We start from the raw sequence: 17,270 nt of genomic DNA on the forward strand, positions 1-17,270 counted from the left end.
TTTATTATTTTAATTTTTAATTTTTTTTGAGACAGGGTCTCGCTCTGTCGCCCATGCCGGAGTGCAGTGGTGCTTCTCATAGCTCACTGCAACCTCAACCTCCCAGGCTCAAACAGTTCTCCCACCTCAGCCTCCCAAATAGCTGGGACTACAGGTGTGTGCCACCATGCCCAGCTATTTTTATTTTTTATAGAGATGGGGTCTTGCCGTGTTGCCCAGGCTGGTCTTGAACTCCTGGGCTTGAGCAATTCCCCTACCTCGGCCTCCCAAAGTACTGAGATTACTGGCATGAGCCAGCCTGCCTGGCTACTTTAAAAAAAAATCCTGTTTATAATCTGTTTTCTCCGTTGGTAAACTCATTTAAGGTAGGCTCTGTATTGATTCATCTTTGTTTCCTGCAAAGTAATTTGTATATAGTGGAGAGCATTATCTTTCTGAATGAACAAACACAGCATGAAAGTCCTACAGTGTTGACACCAGACAGTTGGGCCAAGAGCAACTGAATGATGGTTGGTGAGGACATTGGAAGGTGGAGGAGTCCCCTGATGAAACTTGAGTTGGGCTTCCGATGGAGGGTGGGACTGAAAAACTAGTGTTTTGAGGGAGGAGAAACAAGACCATATTATGTAACTATAAGCAAATGTACATGTGCACACATACACACACATATCAGGGAAGTATTTAATTCTGACAGTACCTTGAGAACAGCCTCAGCCAACCTGGAGGGTTTGCTTGTGCCATTCCCCAGGGACTGGTGGCTCAGATGGTGGTTTTAATCTCTTGCCTTTGAAATGTTAGGCAGACTGAAAGTATGTAGAGGTTTATTTTAATCTGTCTTTTATGTGTGGTAGCTAAAGTCTAGTATTACCCTCTAGAAAATTGTCAGTTAACAGTTACCTAAAGGAAGCTACGTGTGTGACAGCCGTCCACCTTGCAATGGGTCTTCTAGCTAGATGCTTGTTCTTTTTGGGTGACTGTACTCCTTTAGTGCTCAGACAGAACCAAAACCAATCAGAAAATGAATTGAAAGAAGAGGGCTGGGTGCGATGGCTCACACTTGTAATACCAGCACTTTGTGAGGCTGTTGCGAGAGGATTGCTTAAGGCTGAGAGTTCGAGACCAGCCTGGTAACATGGGAAACCCTATCTCTCAAAAAAAAAAAAAATTTATATATATATATATGGTGTGTGTGTGTGTGTGTGTATATATATATATATATATATATGAAAATTAGCCAGGTGTGGTGGTGTATGCCTGTAGTCCCAGCTACTCGGGAGGCTGAGGCGGGAAGATTATTTGAGCTTAGGAGATCGAGGCTGCAGTGAGCTGTGATTGTGCCACTGCACTCTACCCTCCAGCCTGGGTGCCTGAGTGAGACCCTGTCTCTAAAAAAAAAGAAAAAAGGCAAGAAGAGTTCACTTGATATTTTAGCAGCTAAGTGCTTTGTCATTGCTTTTGTGAGTTATATATAAAGTCAACATTATCTACCATATGTAAAATTAGAAACTTTCTGTGTATATATATGTGTATATATATACACATATATGTCCTTTATTTTGAACCTTGATGTGCATGTACGAAAAGTTCTTTCTGGTTGGAATTCAGGTGGTGCTCTTTCATAGCTGCTTGATGACCAAAGTCACATAAGACTAATGAGATAATTCATTTTTAATACTTTATGTTTTTTGACCCATTTGTAGTTTTTGAAGTTTCTCACTATTATTGATCCTTGAGGTTGCTGTAGGTCCATCCGGAGCTGATTCTCTAGAGTAGACCGATTTGTTGTTGAGCGTGCAAAATGACTAGTTTGACCGGAATGCATATTTGTAGCCAGTTTTCAGTAATTTTACCCTTAATAGTGTTCATTAAGATAAGCTGTTTCTCCATGGGGTGGTTTCTTGCCTCTTCTGCCTGGAGTTTGGAAGGCCTGGCTCCCACCCGGTCACTAGGCCCTGCACTCTGCTTTCTGTGCTGCGGCAATCTCCCGCCTCTGTTAGTAACCCAGGCGCGATGGGATCCCTTTTATTGGGTTGCAGTGGAGAAGGACCTCAGACTTCAGGCTTTCCATCTCAGAAAGGGCCTCAGGTGGAGCAGGACATTAGCTCACTGTGTGAGTTTTCTCCCGGGACTACTATCACAAAGTATTTCATAGCAGGAACTGGGTGGCTTTAAACAACAGAGCCTGGGCTAGAAGTCTGCAGTCAGGGTGTGAGCAGGGCAGTGCTCCCCTGAGACTCTGGGCGGGACTCTTCCATGCCCCTTCCTAGCTTCTGGGGTGGCAGTCAACCCTTGCCGTTCCTGACTTGCAGCCGTCTGACCTCAGCATCTACCTCTGCTGTCACTGGTGTTTTCCCTCTGCGTGTATGTCCACATTTTCCTCTCCTTAGAAGGAAACCAGTCATGATGGATTAAGGGCCTTGCCTATTCCATTATGACCTCACCTTAAGTTAGTACATCTGCAGTGACCCTATTTCCAAATTTGGTCATGTTCTGAATTTTTGGGGGAGGGGGTTAGGACTTCATCTATCATTTTGGGAGGGAGAATTGAACCCGTAACACTCATAGTCTTTTCTTAGGATAATGGGTTTTGAAACTCTTTTGTACTTGACCTAGTGTCAGTATGACTAATGAAAAATGAAGGCAGTTTGTTTCCTTGAAGTTTGGGTATAGGTAACCCTTAAGATAAGGACATTTTGTGTTTATGAAAATATACCGTAATGCAGGTCATAACATTGGCAAATCTACAGCTTCACTGTAGGAGAGCAGGAAAGAGTCTTTGTAGCTGTGGGAGGTTACACAGCCTGTTGCACCTACCTGCGTGCTGAAGCCCGTGGAAGTGTGGTGTGCCCTCGTTTTCCATCCCTTCAACCTGGCACATGGTGCTTTTTCTCCATTTCCATAGTGCCCTGGTCCCAGGCTTTGGAACAAGTTCCCAGATCCTTAGCTTCTCTGTCTTTAGAGTGGACACTCCACCTCCCTAGCACAAGGTTTGGATGAGATGACATTGGCATCCTGTCACCCGTGCACGCATGTTTGCCCCGTGGGAACTGCCCTCTCCTCCCCACCTTCTCTTAGCATTGGCCAAACTGAAAGTGGCTGTCAGTGGCACAGCTGGATTCTGTTGCTCTGCTAGCAGGGGCATCTTGCTGCCAGGGTGCCAGACTTTGCCCAGCATCCAACTACCTAAAAGTAGCAGGAAGACAGCCAGAGGAGGCCCCCTGCTCGGATTTGGTGGCTTTGCGGGGGGGTGGTTTTCTTTGAGGAAGATACTGCAGATCTAGGGAGATGCCCTAACTGCTGGGGGGGTCTAATTGCTGGTGGGGTCTGAGAGTCCTCGAGGCTGTGGCACCATGACACCCAGAGTAGCTGGGGCTGACTTCTTCTGCCTCCCACCCTGTGATTGAGTAGTCTTAAAATTTTGGGGGACGAGGAATGTTGTGGAGCAGTATCTTAATGTTTAGGAAAAGAATTTGATGTAAAATCTCGCTTGACATAATTACTTTAAAAATATATACATAGATTGCATAAAGGAATATTTTAATAAAAACACCAGTTAACCAGTATATTTGAAACCATTTTTTCCCAAGTATTGGTGTCATGCTTAAGTTTTCTTTTAGGGGACTTTTGTTTTTGACAAGGTACACATAACAGATCTTCATTTACCATTTATTATATGAAATACTAAACCTCAGTTTCTGATTCTGTAAATTAGAAATAAGAGTAACTTATTAATCTTAGAAACGGTTATAAAGATCAAAACAAAGGATTTATGCATATGTTGGCCAATTGTAGGAAATAATTTCCCAGGTTTATTTCAGTTGTGAGATTTTTCAGGTTTCAAAATGGGATAATTTGTAAAGGTGTTTTAAAGATGCTAAGCACAGGTCATTGATGATTATGTCAGTTTGGAAACATTCATCATACAAGTTGGGAACCTTGTAAAATGAGTTTCACAAGGTCATTTGCTTTACATCCACAGAGTAGTGTATATTGCAGCTCATCACATTCTTGGGTCAGAAATTAATATTGATTTGTTAGGCTTTAAATGTAAATCAGTGTTTCTGTTTTTCTTTTGAGAAGACTAAAGTTGCTAACCTGTATTCTTGTTCTTGGATTATGCTGTTTGTATAATAAAAAAAGATGGATCATGACGAATGCTGATTAGCACCTTGGGGACTGTTGATGGACTGATGTATGGTGTATTTTGGAAGGTATGGTGACCACGTTGAGGTATCACTGGGCTAGTAGGAGAAGGAAGCATAGTGTACAGGGTTTAAAAATCATATACTGCCTTCAAAGTGAAGTGATTATCTTCAAGTAGATAATCAGAAATTAATTTTTTTGAGGATTTACAGCAGAGGGCCCTGAGCAGATTTTGCAAACAGATTTTTTATTTTTCTTAACTTTTGATTGCATTTATTTTATGCTGAATTTATTCCTGTGCCATAAGTTTTTATTTCTTCAGTTTCTTCTGGGATATCTTTTTCTTCAGTGCAACCTCTTCTTCTGATTTAGGAACAATTTGTTCCTTTTCAGTAGGATCATCTCGATGTGACTGGGAGAGCCCGTGTATGGGTTAGTCCAGCCATGAGCTCTGTAAGTCCAATGGTGCATCTTAGGTGCTTTGTTTACCTCGAAATGCTCAATGGCCAGAGAATCTACATGGAAACCCTTAAGTTCAGCATTACTTTCACCATTTTTAAGCATGTGCAGCAAAAATTCACCTGCGTCCAGCCCCACTGTTTGGCCTGGGCACACCTACCGACTCTACCATTGTAATCTAAAAATGATACACACCATTTCTGTAAAGTGACATCTTTCAGTTACCTGGTGGCTTTTCATATATGCAACCTTGATGGCCTGGGTTATTTCACAAGTGTTTGTAAAGTGAACATGAAGATTTAAACCTCTTGATTTCATGATCGTGTAGGGTTTTCTGGGTCAAGTGAGTAGTGAACCATTTTCACAGATCACCTCAGGCCGCTTAGGGGAAGAGCAACAAATTCTTTCAGTTTCCTCTCCCCTGTAATTTTGTAAAGTAAATTTTCACTTACCAGTCCTAGAAAGAGGAAAAGGGAACCTAGTGATTCCAAATTACTGTGGAACTTTGGTTAAATACTGTCTTGTCCAGAAGGCAGACTTGGGGCATTTGAGAAGGTGAAGGGGTCCGTTGATATCCGTTCTCTTGTGCTTCTCTGGTGCGGTGGATGAGATACTGAGAAGTCCTCTCGTATGTGCTCCAGAGACTCCTGGTGAGAGCTAGACTTGGAAAGTGCAAAGGGCAGGGCCTCTGTCCTGCAGCTGGGCGTGACCTCTGGTTGGTTAGTAAGTAACCAGAGGAAGACACTTGGTGCTCTTTGTAATAGTCGCAGCCACTTTGTTCCTTGCCTCACAGGAAAGAACAGAATGTCTAATTATAATAATCTAATAATTACAATAGTTTGCATTCATTTTCTTTTAAAAATCTATTTGAGTAACTACTAGCCTTCAGAAGATGCTGGAAAATAGTATTTAGGCAGCAGCTGGCAGCTCCCAGCGTTGGAGTCGATGCGGTGCTCAGCTCGTAAAGATTTCATTAGCTGGACACATGCGCTGATTTCCTTCTTGCTGCACAAGTACATTCTCTTGAGCAGCTGTTTTGGAAAGGGATGTACAATAAACTCTTCTACACTTGTTTTAAATATGTGGGTTTTGTTGGAGTGCCGCTTGCCATCTGGAAGAGGAGCGAGTGACTTACTCCTTGAGAGGAAGGGTTTGGAATCTCCACGTGTGTTCTTAATGCAATTGAGGTTCCCTGTCATTTTCATTCACTGAGGGGTGATAATCGGCAGCTGTCGTCATTTTGTTTTGTCAGAGCTTTAGCCAGTAAGTTGCATGGATTAATAGGATTAATAGAAATTAATCGAGATGGACCTGATCAGTGGTTGTTTTAATTTTTAAAGGCAAATGTACAAAGGAAATACATGATGTTGTCAACAAGGCGGAGAAAAATACAGATATGCATAGAATAAATTATGAAAGTCCTCCCCTCATCCCAGAGCAGCCGAGGGTAGCCCCATCAGCAGGAAGTTGTCATGTTCTTCCCTCTTTTTTTCCCACTGTGTCCCATCTAATAACTAGCTGTCCAAGTGATCTGTGAGCATACTTCTTTATTCTAGTAGTGACTTGTGGGTGGGTACATACTGGCAGTCACATACTGGTTCTCTTGAGGCGGCAGTGGCATCAGGGAACTGGTGGGTGGGGTTTGAGTAGATGAAAACCCTTCTTGAACAGGACGATTGGCCAAGAAGGCTCGCTGTCCTGGTGTAATTGGAATCACAGTAACAACTACTCCCTCACAGTGGGAGTTTCCCATGTACAGGAGCCTCAGTGCTGTGCATGTGTGTCACTCACTGAACTCTCATGGTAACCCTGGGAGGTACGCACTGTGACCCCCATTTTACAGATGTGGAAACCCAAGCGCGCAGAAGTCAGCAGGTTGTCCAACATCCTGCAGCGTAATAAGAGATTCCAGTTGAGTCAGTCTGACTCCAGAATCATGTCCTGACAATGCTGTGCCATCTTGTAGGAGCGCAACTCTGTTCTCTGGAAGCTGTTATATTTTTAAGTCATACCTTTTTGGCCCCCACATCAGGTAAATGGAAAGTATAGATCTGTTGATGACTTAAATACCAGGTAATAGATTTTATACAATTGACTGAATGTATAACTTGAAACAGTGTCGCTGCTGCCAGCCTGCCTGCAAGAATCTTTCTTGTGGTTTTGCTTTGTAAAAGTAAATGTTTTCCCCGTGAATCTTCTGTAGTGTTTTATTCTTGGTGTCTTTCTTTGGGGCCTGCGTGCTTTCTGGCTTTTGCTCCTGCTGAGTAGGCAGACATATCTGGAGAAAGCCATGGAGTAAAGGAAAAGCTTTGCGATTTAAAATTGATTTATGTGGAAGCTTTTTCTGTGGTTGAAAAAAAGTAAAGAAAAACCCTGCTTTCTACATGACCAATTCCCGGCAACGGTAAGCCAAATCTGTTGTATTTGGGAGCAGGCCTGGGTGCATGGAAACTGCTCAGAACAGGGAGGCCAATGCCATTATGATAATCCAGTGACTTCCATGGGAAGCCATCGTTGAGAAAGGCTACTCGTGCAGATCTAAAATTTGGAACGAAACACCCTGAAGGTGGCCAAACTGACATAACATATGTACCTTGGTAGAGTGTCTTGGTCTGTTTGTGTTGCTTTAAAGGAATACCAGAGACTAGATAATTTTGTTTTATTTATTTATTTATTTATTTTTGAGACAGGGTCTGTCACCCAGGCTGAAGCGCTGTGACTTGATCACGGCTTGCCGCAGCCTCGACCTCCCGGGCTCAGGTGATCCTTCTCCCTCAGCCTCCCGAGTAGCTGGGACTACAGGCGTGCACCATCACGCCCCGCTAATTTTTGTATTTTTTGTAGAGATGGGTATTTGCCATGTTGCCCAGGCTAGTCTCAAACTCCTGGGCTCAAGCAATCTGCTGGCCTCTGGCTCCCAAAGTGCTGGGATTATAGGTGTGAGCCATTGTAACTGGCCTGAGACTGGGTAACTTTTTTTTTTTTTTTCTTAGTTTTTTGACATGGGATCTTACTGTGTCACTCAGTCTGGAGTGCAGTGGCGTGATGTTGGCTCACTGCAACCTGTGCCTCCTGGGTTCAAGCGATTTTTTTGCCTCAGCCTCCTGAGTAGTAGGAATTACAGACACCTGCCACCACGGCTGGCTAATTTTTGTATTTTTGGTAGAAATGGGGTTTCATTATGTTGGCCAGGCTGGTGTTGAACTCCTGACCTCAAATGATCCGCCTGCCTCGGCCTTCCAAAGTGCTGGGATTATAGGCGCGAGTCACTGCACCTGGCCTGAGACTGGGTAACTTTTAAAGGAAAAAAGTTCATTTGGTTCATGATTTTGCAGGCTGTACAAGAAGCATGGCACCAGCATCTGTTTCCATTGTGGGCCTCAGGCTGCTTCCACTCATGGCAGAAGGCTAAGGGGACTTGGGTGTGCAGAGATCACACAGCAAGAAGGAAAGCAGGAGAGAGCCAGAAGAAGGGCCAGGCTCCTTTTAGCAACCAGTTCCCATGGGAACCAAGAGTGAGAATTCACTCCCCATCCCCAAGGGAATGAATCTATTCATGAGGGATCTGCCCCGAAGACTCAAACACCTCCCATCGGGCCCCAGTACTGGAGATCAAATTTCAACATGAGATTTGGAGGGGAAAAATACCCAAACTCTATAGCATGGAGTAATGGCATTTTGAGAGCTACAACTCTTAATCTCTGGTAATTAGTGGTCAATAGGGCAATATATTTTCCCTTGGGCATCTTTTGAACTGTGTGTGAGTGTGTGTGTGTGTGTGTGTGTGCATTTGCACATGCATGGGTGTGCACTTAATGATAAAACCGGCAACATTTGTAATGGCAGTTCATGTTACAGAGTGCCTCATATATAGGTCGGCTGTGTGGTTGACCACACTTTAGCAGATCCTTTCTTAGCTGTTCTTTCGCCCTACCCAACCAGGCAGCTGACATTTGTGAAAACACAGACTTTAGGATTTCAAGAACAAAGTATGTAAAGATGGTGAAACATTTTCTCAGTTCTTTTTCCTAATTTCTAAACTACGAAGAGTCAAGAATTCAAGATTGCTAATCTAAATTCTTACGTTGGAATAGTCATTTGTGAAGGGTGATAGAACAGAGTATCATTCTTAGTTACAACAGCAAAGGTTAATTACCTAGTGTTCCTCTGTAAACTATTCAAATCTCAGAATATTCTCCAACATTACAAAGACTTAAAAAGCAAAGGAGAATTTTGAGAATGCACTCCCATGCACAGATGCTATTGTTGCACCCCCTGAGATTTTGCTTCAGCACTTGAGATGTATTTCAGAATGTTGAAGGGCAGCAATGATGTGTAACATTTTTATTAAGATATAATTCATGTACTACAAAATTTACCCACAGATTGTGCGATTCTGTGTTTTTTGTACCTTCACAGAGTTGTGCAACCATTACCACAAATGTGCTAATTTTAGCACATTTTTAATCCTACAAAAAAGAAACCCTGCATCCATTGTAGGCACTTCTCATTTTCCCTTTCCCAGCCCCTGGGAACTGCTATCCTATAGTCTGTCTCTGTAGAGTTGCCTAGTCTGGACATTTCATTAATGAGTCATAGAATGTGGTCCTTTGTGACTAACTTCTTTTACTTTCACATAATGTTATAAGGTTCATCCATGGTGTAGCCTGAATCAATACTTCATTCTTTTTTTATGACTGACTAATATTCCATTGGATGGATATACCACATTTTGTTCAATCCTTTTAGCATTTGAGGAATATTGGGTTGTTCCCACTGTTTGACTTTTATGAACATAGTAAGACTGCTAGACTCCCTGTACAAGGCTTTGTGTGGATGTGAGTCTTAATTTTTGTTGGATATATACCTAGGAGTGGAGCTGCTGGGTCTTATGATAATTCTGTGTTTAACTTTTTGAGGAGCTGCAAAGGGCAGCAATTTAGCACTCTCATTTATTCTTTTTTTCAGCACAAGACATTATCTAATAACCAGGAACTTGTTCAACTTAGATCTAATGTCAGATCCAGCTAGAAGTTGCAAACTTCCATTTTCAAGTCTCTCCAAGAGAAATTTTGTTATGTATGTCTGTGAGATCACAATGACTGTCCCATCTCTCTCTCTCTTTTCCCCACATTTTTATATTAAAAATTTATTGTAAAATATACTAACACAAATATACCATTTTAATCATTTAAATTTTTATTGTGATAAAATATATATAGCATAAAATTTGTCATTTTAACCATTTTTACACTTGATCTTAGCCAAAAGGTAAAGAAACAGTTTCATCATTTTAAAGTGTATAGTTCACTGGCATGAGGTAGATTCACAGTGTTGTGCAATTATCACCACTGTCCATTTCCAGAACTTTTTCATCATCCCAAGCAGAAACTCTATACCCATTAAATACTAACTTCCCATTTTCCCCTTTTTCCAGCCTCTAATAAACTGTGTGCTAATTTCTCTTTGACTTTGCCGGTTTTAAGTGCCTCATATAAGTGGCATTGTATGATATTTGTCCTTATGTATCTGGCTTATTTAACTTAGCATAATGTTTTCAAGGTATCCATGGTCGAATATATATCAGAGCTTCGTTCCCTTTTTTTTAAAGACCAAATAATATTCCATCCTGTAGATATATACTACATTTTGTTTCTTGATTTCTAGAGTCAGTGCATCATGGTGGCAAAATATACTGTTATAGTCTCACCAATGCACCACAATGTAGCAGTCTCTCAGTGTGAGATAGCACCTGAAGTTCTTTGTCTCATGACTAAGAAAATTAAGGAGCATGGACACAAAGGATGAGCTTGGAGTGAAAGTTTAAAAGTTTAATAAGCAAAAGAAGAAAGCTCTCTGCCTGGAAGAGAGGTAGAGAGGGTGCCTGGAAGAGGGCTGCCAACTATGAGGCTGGATTTGGGGTTTTTATGGACTGGACAGGGAAGGAATGTGCTGACTGGTCTTGGAGAAAGCCTACTCAGCTTGGCCTGGGACCACTCAGGAGCTGAAGTGAAAGCTTGGCCCAGGACCTTGGCCTGGGACCTGGTCCTGGGACCAATCAGAGGCTGAAGCAATGATTCATAGAGGCTCAGCTAACACTCCAAAGCATGTCCAAAAAAGGAAAGCAAAGTGCCCACCGGAACCCACCAGAGCCCACTGTGTATATGCCCACAAAAGAAGAAGGGACTATTTCCTGGAAGCCCACTGGTTATACAGAGAACAAAGGCATTTCTGGGTTGGGCCTTGTTCCTGTATCCGAGTGGGCTGGAGGTTTGTGCAAGTTCTTATCTGTGCCTGCAGCCTGATTTTTCAGGCTGTTTCTCTGTTTAAAGGAGTTTTGCCAAGGACCTAGCCTAACTACGTAACTTTTCTCTATCAATACTTTGTATGATTTCAGTCTTTTTAAATTAATTGAGACTTGCTCTGTGGACAAACATGGTCTATTCTGGAGAGTATTCCATGTACACTTTAGAAGAATGTGTGTTCTACTTTGTTTGAAAAAATGTACTGTATATGTCTGTTAGATCTAGTTGGTTTATGTGTTGTACAATTCTCTGTTTCCTTATTTATCTTCTGTCAAATTCTTCTATCTGTTATTGAACAGGCCAAGTTCCTATTGAATAGGATGTATTGAAGTCTATTATTCTAGAGCTTTCTACTTCTCACTTCAGTTGTGTCAGTGCTTGCTTCCTTTATTTTGGGACTTTGTGTTTGGTGTATTTATGTTTATAATTATTATATCTCTGATTGAATTTATCCTTTAATCAAATATAGTATCCTTCTCAACTTCAACAACGTACTGATATTAAGCATATTTAAGAAAGTTGCTTTGTAAAGTCTTTGTATAGTAAGTACAATGTCTGGCCTTCTCAGCGACATGTTCTGTCAGTTAATTTCGTTCCTTTGAATGGACTATACTTTTTCCTTATGTGCCTTAGGATTTTGTTGCTGTTGGAAAATGGGGTGTTTGAAAATTACAATGTCGTGTCTTTGGAAATCAGAGTCTCCGCTTTCACCGAGATTTGCTTTTTTTTGTTGTTTTGGTTTTATGTATCTCTTTTTTTGTCAAGTGACTTTTCCCAGCTATTTTTGTAGGGATTATATTCCTTGTCTTGTGTAGTCACTGAAGTCTCTGTTTCTTAGAGCTAATGTTCTGGTACTGCTTTTTCTTTCTTTCTTTCTTTTTTTTTTTTTTTTTTTTTTTAAGAGATGGGGTCTTACCCTGTCACCCAGGCTTGGCAGGAGCCACTGTGCCTAGCCTGGTAGTGTTTTGACAGAGATTTCCTTGAATGCCAGGGGCTAAAACAAATAAACAAACAAAAATACTTCTTCCAGTTTTTACAGAGTGGCTCTTTACTGGGGCCCTCCTTCAACAGTTAGCTAGACTTGTGCCTAGGCTAGTAATTAGCCAAAGGTGAAAAAACTTAAGGTCTAGTCTTGGGTTTTATTCTGAGCATGTGTGTGGCTTTCTAATTTCACCCATATATATGGATGCTTTTGATTGCCCTAATTTCCTGAGGTAACTTTCTTCATATCTTTTCTTCCTATGCCTCAGGTGGTCTATTGCATGTCTCATTTGTAGTCTTTGACCCCAGGTGTCTGGATTGTTTTTGAGCAATGCCAACCATTTTTCTGCCTGGATGAGTTTTGAGCTAAGCATGAACTTTGTGTCAGTTCTTCAAGTATCCGTGACAGGTTGGAATGGAGTTACCAAAAATTATGAATATGTTCTACTTGTTCCTTTTGGAACCAGGGACCAGGGTTCCATTCTTGGAATATGGGCTTCCATCACACTGGGAGGAGGTAGGGCAAAGGCAAATAAGAATGCCATAAAGCTTTCCTATCCTTTGAAGTTCTTGATTTAGTGTTCAGTTGGTTGCTATAAGCATTTGACTGTTTTCCAGAGTTCTGACAAAGTGAGTTCTGACAGTTGGTGCTTGTTTTTTGATGTTTTAGGTGCAGGGTGGTGTATGGGCACTTGGAATTGCCTGCTCTGACATTTTTTCGACATTTCCCAGTCAGCCTTGTTCTCTTGCAGTAGTCCATTTCAAAACCCACAGAAGCCTTTCCTTCTACCACCGCCACACACACTGCAGGCAAGAGATGCCACCTTACTTGTCAGACCCTCTTCCTGTATCTCCCTGGCAATCACCTCAATTTCTGTTATTCTGTTATATTTTTGGTATAGTTATTAGCTGAATACTAGTGTTAACATTTTCCCTATTAAATGTTAAGTTAAGCCGGGTGCGGTGGCTCACGCCTGTAATCTCAGCACTTTTTGAGAGGTCGAGGCGGGTGGATCACCTGAGGTCACGAGTTCCAGACCAGCTTGGCCAACATGGTGAAACCCCGTCTCTGCTAAAAACACAAACATTAGCATGGCGTGGTGGTGGGCACCTGTAATCCCAGTTACTTGGGAGGCTGAGGCAGGAGAATCGCTTGAACCTGGGAGGCAGTGGTTGCGGTGAGCCAAAATCGCGCCATTGCACTCCAGCCTGAGCGACAAGAGTGAATCTCCGTCTCAAAAATAAATAAATAGATAAATATTAGGTAAGTAAACATTAAATTAAATACACTAGATGTTAGATTTTTTTTTTCTTTTTTTTTTTTTTTTTAAGAGGGAGTCTTGCTCTGTTGCCCGGACTTCTTGTAGTGCAGTGGCGCTATCTCGGCTCACTGCAAACTCTGTCTCCTGGGTTCACGTCATTCTCCTGCCTCAGCCTGCCGAGTAGCTGGGACTACAGGCACCCACCACCACACCCAGCTAATCTTTTTGCATTTTTTTTTAAGTAGAAACAGGGTTTCACCGTGTTAGCCAGGATGGTCTCGATCTCCTGACCTCCTGATCTGCCTGCCTCGGCCTCCCAAAGTGCTGGGATTATAGGCGTGAGCCACCACGCCCAGCCTGGATGTTTTAAAAAGCTTTTGTGATGTCTTAGTCCATTGGGGCTGCTATAACAAAATCCCACCATAGACTAGGTTGCCTGTAGGCAACGGTCCTTTATCTTTCACAGTTCTTGGGGGTTTGGTTTTAATGCATGAATTTAGCCGGAAAACAAACTTTCAGACCATAGCAGATGCCTTGTGATCTTATGACACCTTGAGGCCACAGTTTGGGATTTTTTTCCCCCACTGTGAACACGCACTCCTGAAATGACCCAAAGCAGTGATAAATATGATTTGGTTTATATACAACTTTATAGTAACATCTTCACTGGAAAACTGAAGGATAGTTCAATGGTCTTTTTTTCTCTTTGGTGGATAGTATGGCTGGCCAACATGGCAAAAACCCATTTCTGCAAAAAATACAAAAATTAATTGGGCATGGTGGCACACGCCTGTAAATCCCAGCTACTCGGGAGGCTGAGGCAGGAGATTTGCTTGAACCCAGGAGGTGGAGGTTGCAGTGAACTGAGATCACATCACTACACTACAGCCTGGGTGACAGAGTGAGACTCCATCTAAATATATATATATATATATATATATATATATGTATATATATATATATAAAAATCAGTTTACAGATATGGAAAGGTAGAGTCATTTGACAGGAAACATCAAACAGTGGTCATTGCACGTGGCTGTTTCAGAACTTGTGGTTCCTTCATGTAACATGAAATAGTATAAGACACAGTATATTTAGGAGAAGACAAGTTCTAGCATTGTACATGAGCTGGAAATGATCATCTCAACAAGAGTTTGAGGCTCTTCGATGCAAGAACGTATGCTGTCTTTCCGGTGTTCCTTGGCCACTTCTGTCTTTGATGAATCATTTTGATACTGGATTGGGATTCACTGTTAATTTTTCCAGAGTACAATCTAAGAGTTAATACACTGCATTTATTTTGAAGACTGAGTAGGGGAAAACTAGACAAAGAGTTACTAATAAATTATAATTACGGTTTCTGCTAATCAAATAAGGATGCCGATGCCCAAGAAAGCATGCCATCTTCTTCATCATCCCTCACTGCCCTCACCTGGTGTGTCCAGGCTTAAACTGGAAACATCATTTGGTCAAAATTCTCCCTAAAACCAAAGAAAGTACACCTGCAGTTCTTTGCTTAAAATAGCGATAGCCGGCTGGGCACTGTGGCTCATGCCCATAATCCTAGCACTTTGGGAAGCTGAGGTGGGCAGATCATGAGGTCAGGAGTTCAAGACCAGCCTGGCCAACATGGTGAAACCCCATCTCTATTAAAAATACAAAAATTAGCTAGGTGTGGTGATTCTCACTTGTAATTCCAACTACATGGGAGGCTGAGGCAGGAGAATCATTTGAACCTGGGAGGCAGAGGTTGCAGTGAGCCAAGATCGTGCTACTGCACTCCAGCCTGGTTGACAAAGCAGGACTCTGTCTCAAAAAAAAAAAAAAAAAAGTGATAGCCAAGGGAATGGTTGTGTTACTTAGTATTGACATGCTGCTTCAGGGGATTTTCTTGGGTTCAAGGCGTATCTTAACCTTGTTGGTACCTCTGGTTCTTTGGTGTACTTAAGCACATACTCTCTCCTTTGAACCTCCTATTCATAAGGTGAAGTAGGAAGGTAGGTAAGTGGGGTGACCTTTGTTTTACAGACTTGTAAGCAAAGCTTTAGTCCCATTGTTTCTTAATTAAATGATGGTGTTGGTATGGGAGACAGGTCTCAGGTATCCAAGGCTAGTAGTGGTCTTGAGAATATTTCACATCTGACAAATGTGAAATAGTTATATGAGAATAGTTATATGGTTATAACTGAGAAATAGTTATATGGTTAGAGAAGAACAGTGTAGTTAGGAATTAATGGATGGAAGAGAAAAGGGGGATCCTAAGAGTCAAAGATCCTACCTATTGTGGCATGTGTGTGTGTATTTAGTAGTATCTGTCTGCGTGTGTTTGTTTGTTGATTGTGTTTTGGCTACATACCTTATAATGTAATGTTTGGTTTTTGAAAGTGACAAAGCCATATATCTTTTAAAATAGGGACTTAAAACAAGAACCTCTTGAATTTTCACTTTATTTCATTTTCCCCCCCCCCTTTTCCCCTTTCAGATCTTTTATTTTCCCCACAGGAACCCATAGGGGAGAAGACTCAGAATGACATAAATGCAGGAACAATGAAACTGAGGGGAAAGGGCTAATGACAGCCCTGAGTAAGTGCTGGGAAAAGAGCCTGGACACCAGGGGTGGAGAAAAGGAAAAAGTCTAGCGAGTACCTAAGTAATTGACCTCGTTCCTAGCATGGCTGCTATGCCACACAATTACAGAGTTTGATATTGTAAAGGATCAGAGAACTGTGGGCTCTGCTTGAGGCACTTTCAAACCTCACTGCTCTACCTGAATTGAAGCTGAAGCCTGTGGGATGATTGACTTCTGACTTCATGGCGGTGAATAGGCAGACCCAGAAGGGAAGTGGGTGGAAGGAGTGCTGGCCTGGCCCTGTTTATCTTCCCCACTGTAGGCAGGGGGATTGTACGCTTGAAATCAGCATGAGAGTGGCCCTGCAAAACATGCTCACATTACTATTTGGAAGCCCGTGTCTGGAAGTTAGCTACATAGCTGGGTTTGAGGGATGGTTGTCTTTGTGATGTCTCTCTACTTTTGGCCTGCGCTTATTTTCCCATGAGGGCTGGGGCAGGGACCACAGAGAAGATTTAGAACAAAGTTAAGTTCCAACCCTTCATTTAGCCCTGTGACCTAGGTAGGACAAGCTTCTCTACTCTCTTTGCCTCAGTTCCTCAACTGTAAAATGTGATAACAATGATACATTTACCTCAGAGGAAGAATAAATGAGTTTATGTGCTCAAGCAGTGCCTAGCACAAAGTCGGTGCGGTAGAAATGTGGTCTGGGATAGCAGACCACGTAAACAACAAAGCGATGCATTCTATTCCTCCTGAGTGCCTCTACCACATTCAGTGCATATTTTGTTACTATTAGTTTTCTAAATTTTTGCCCTTAGATTTTATTATAGGACTTCATTTTGTCATAGTTACCTATCTCCAGCAGATGCAGGGAAATAGTTACAGATGTGACCAAGAAAGACATGGTATATGCAGATTTGGGTGCATTTCGTGAGCTTTTTAGTCCTAGGTGAGGACTTGGGAAATGATAATGGTGACAAGAGATAAAGTCTCTGATGTGCCAGTCACATTTTCCCTGCAACAGTAGTCATTTGTTAGAACTCAATGCAAATAGAAATATACTTGATAATACATTCTTTTGGGTAATACAAGCTATGCAATGCTTATACTTTATACAAAACTGTATGTTTAAAATTTGTTCATGTTTAAAAGAATGGTGATTATTATGACTGGCCCTCAGAGCATGGTTTAATATTTTCTAACAATTTTTTTATTATTAAAGTTGTTGATTTTGTGATCATTTTAAATGGCACTGATTTTATTCAAAAATAATTTTAGGTTTAGTGTGGTATTATTTTATAAGGGTTCTAGTTTCCTTGTTTTTCTGTACAAGCGGAACCAGTTAGATAAAATAACCTGTTTCTCTTTAAAGAAGAGCTGTTTTCTTTTTCTGTAAGTGACATTTTTGCAGTATCATGGTCCAAAACGATTAGCTAGACTGAGAATAAGGTAAGTGATGAATTTGCAGGAATTTCTGTGAAGTCCTAAAACACTCGTACCTTGTAGCTTTGCTAGGATATGAATATTGGAGGTAACATCACTATTAGT

General features: G+C 41.6%; 1 protein-coding gene and 2 long non-coding RNA genes across 3 annotated transcripts in view; all 3 read left to right on the forward strand.

The window, feature by feature from the left end:
* The window catches only part of XKR6 (XK related 6), a 299,519-nt gene that overhangs the window by 21,992 nt on the left and 260,257 nt on the right, over window positions 1-17,270 (forward strand). The window lies entirely within an intron of this gene.
* On the forward strand, window positions 7,576-15,601 carry LOC144330684 (uncharacterized). Its single transcript, XR_013397051.1, has 2 exons — window positions 7,576-7,639; window positions 14,907-15,601. It is a non-coding gene; the product is annotated as an uncharacterized LOC144330684 (long non-coding RNA).
* On the forward strand, window positions 11,776-14,814 carry LOC144330685 (uncharacterized). Its single transcript, XR_013397052.1, has 2 exons — window positions 11,776-12,846; window positions 13,494-14,814. It is a non-coding gene; the product is annotated as an uncharacterized LOC144330685 (long non-coding RNA).

Source organism: Macaca mulatta, chromosome 8 (assembly GCF_049350105.2).
Source record: "Macaca mulatta isolate MMU2019108-1 chromosome 8, T2T-MMU8v2.0, whole genome shotgun sequence".
In the NCBI taxonomy this organism is placed as follows: domain Eukaryota; kingdom Metazoa; phylum Chordata; class Mammalia; order Primates; family Cercopithecidae; genus Macaca; species Macaca mulatta.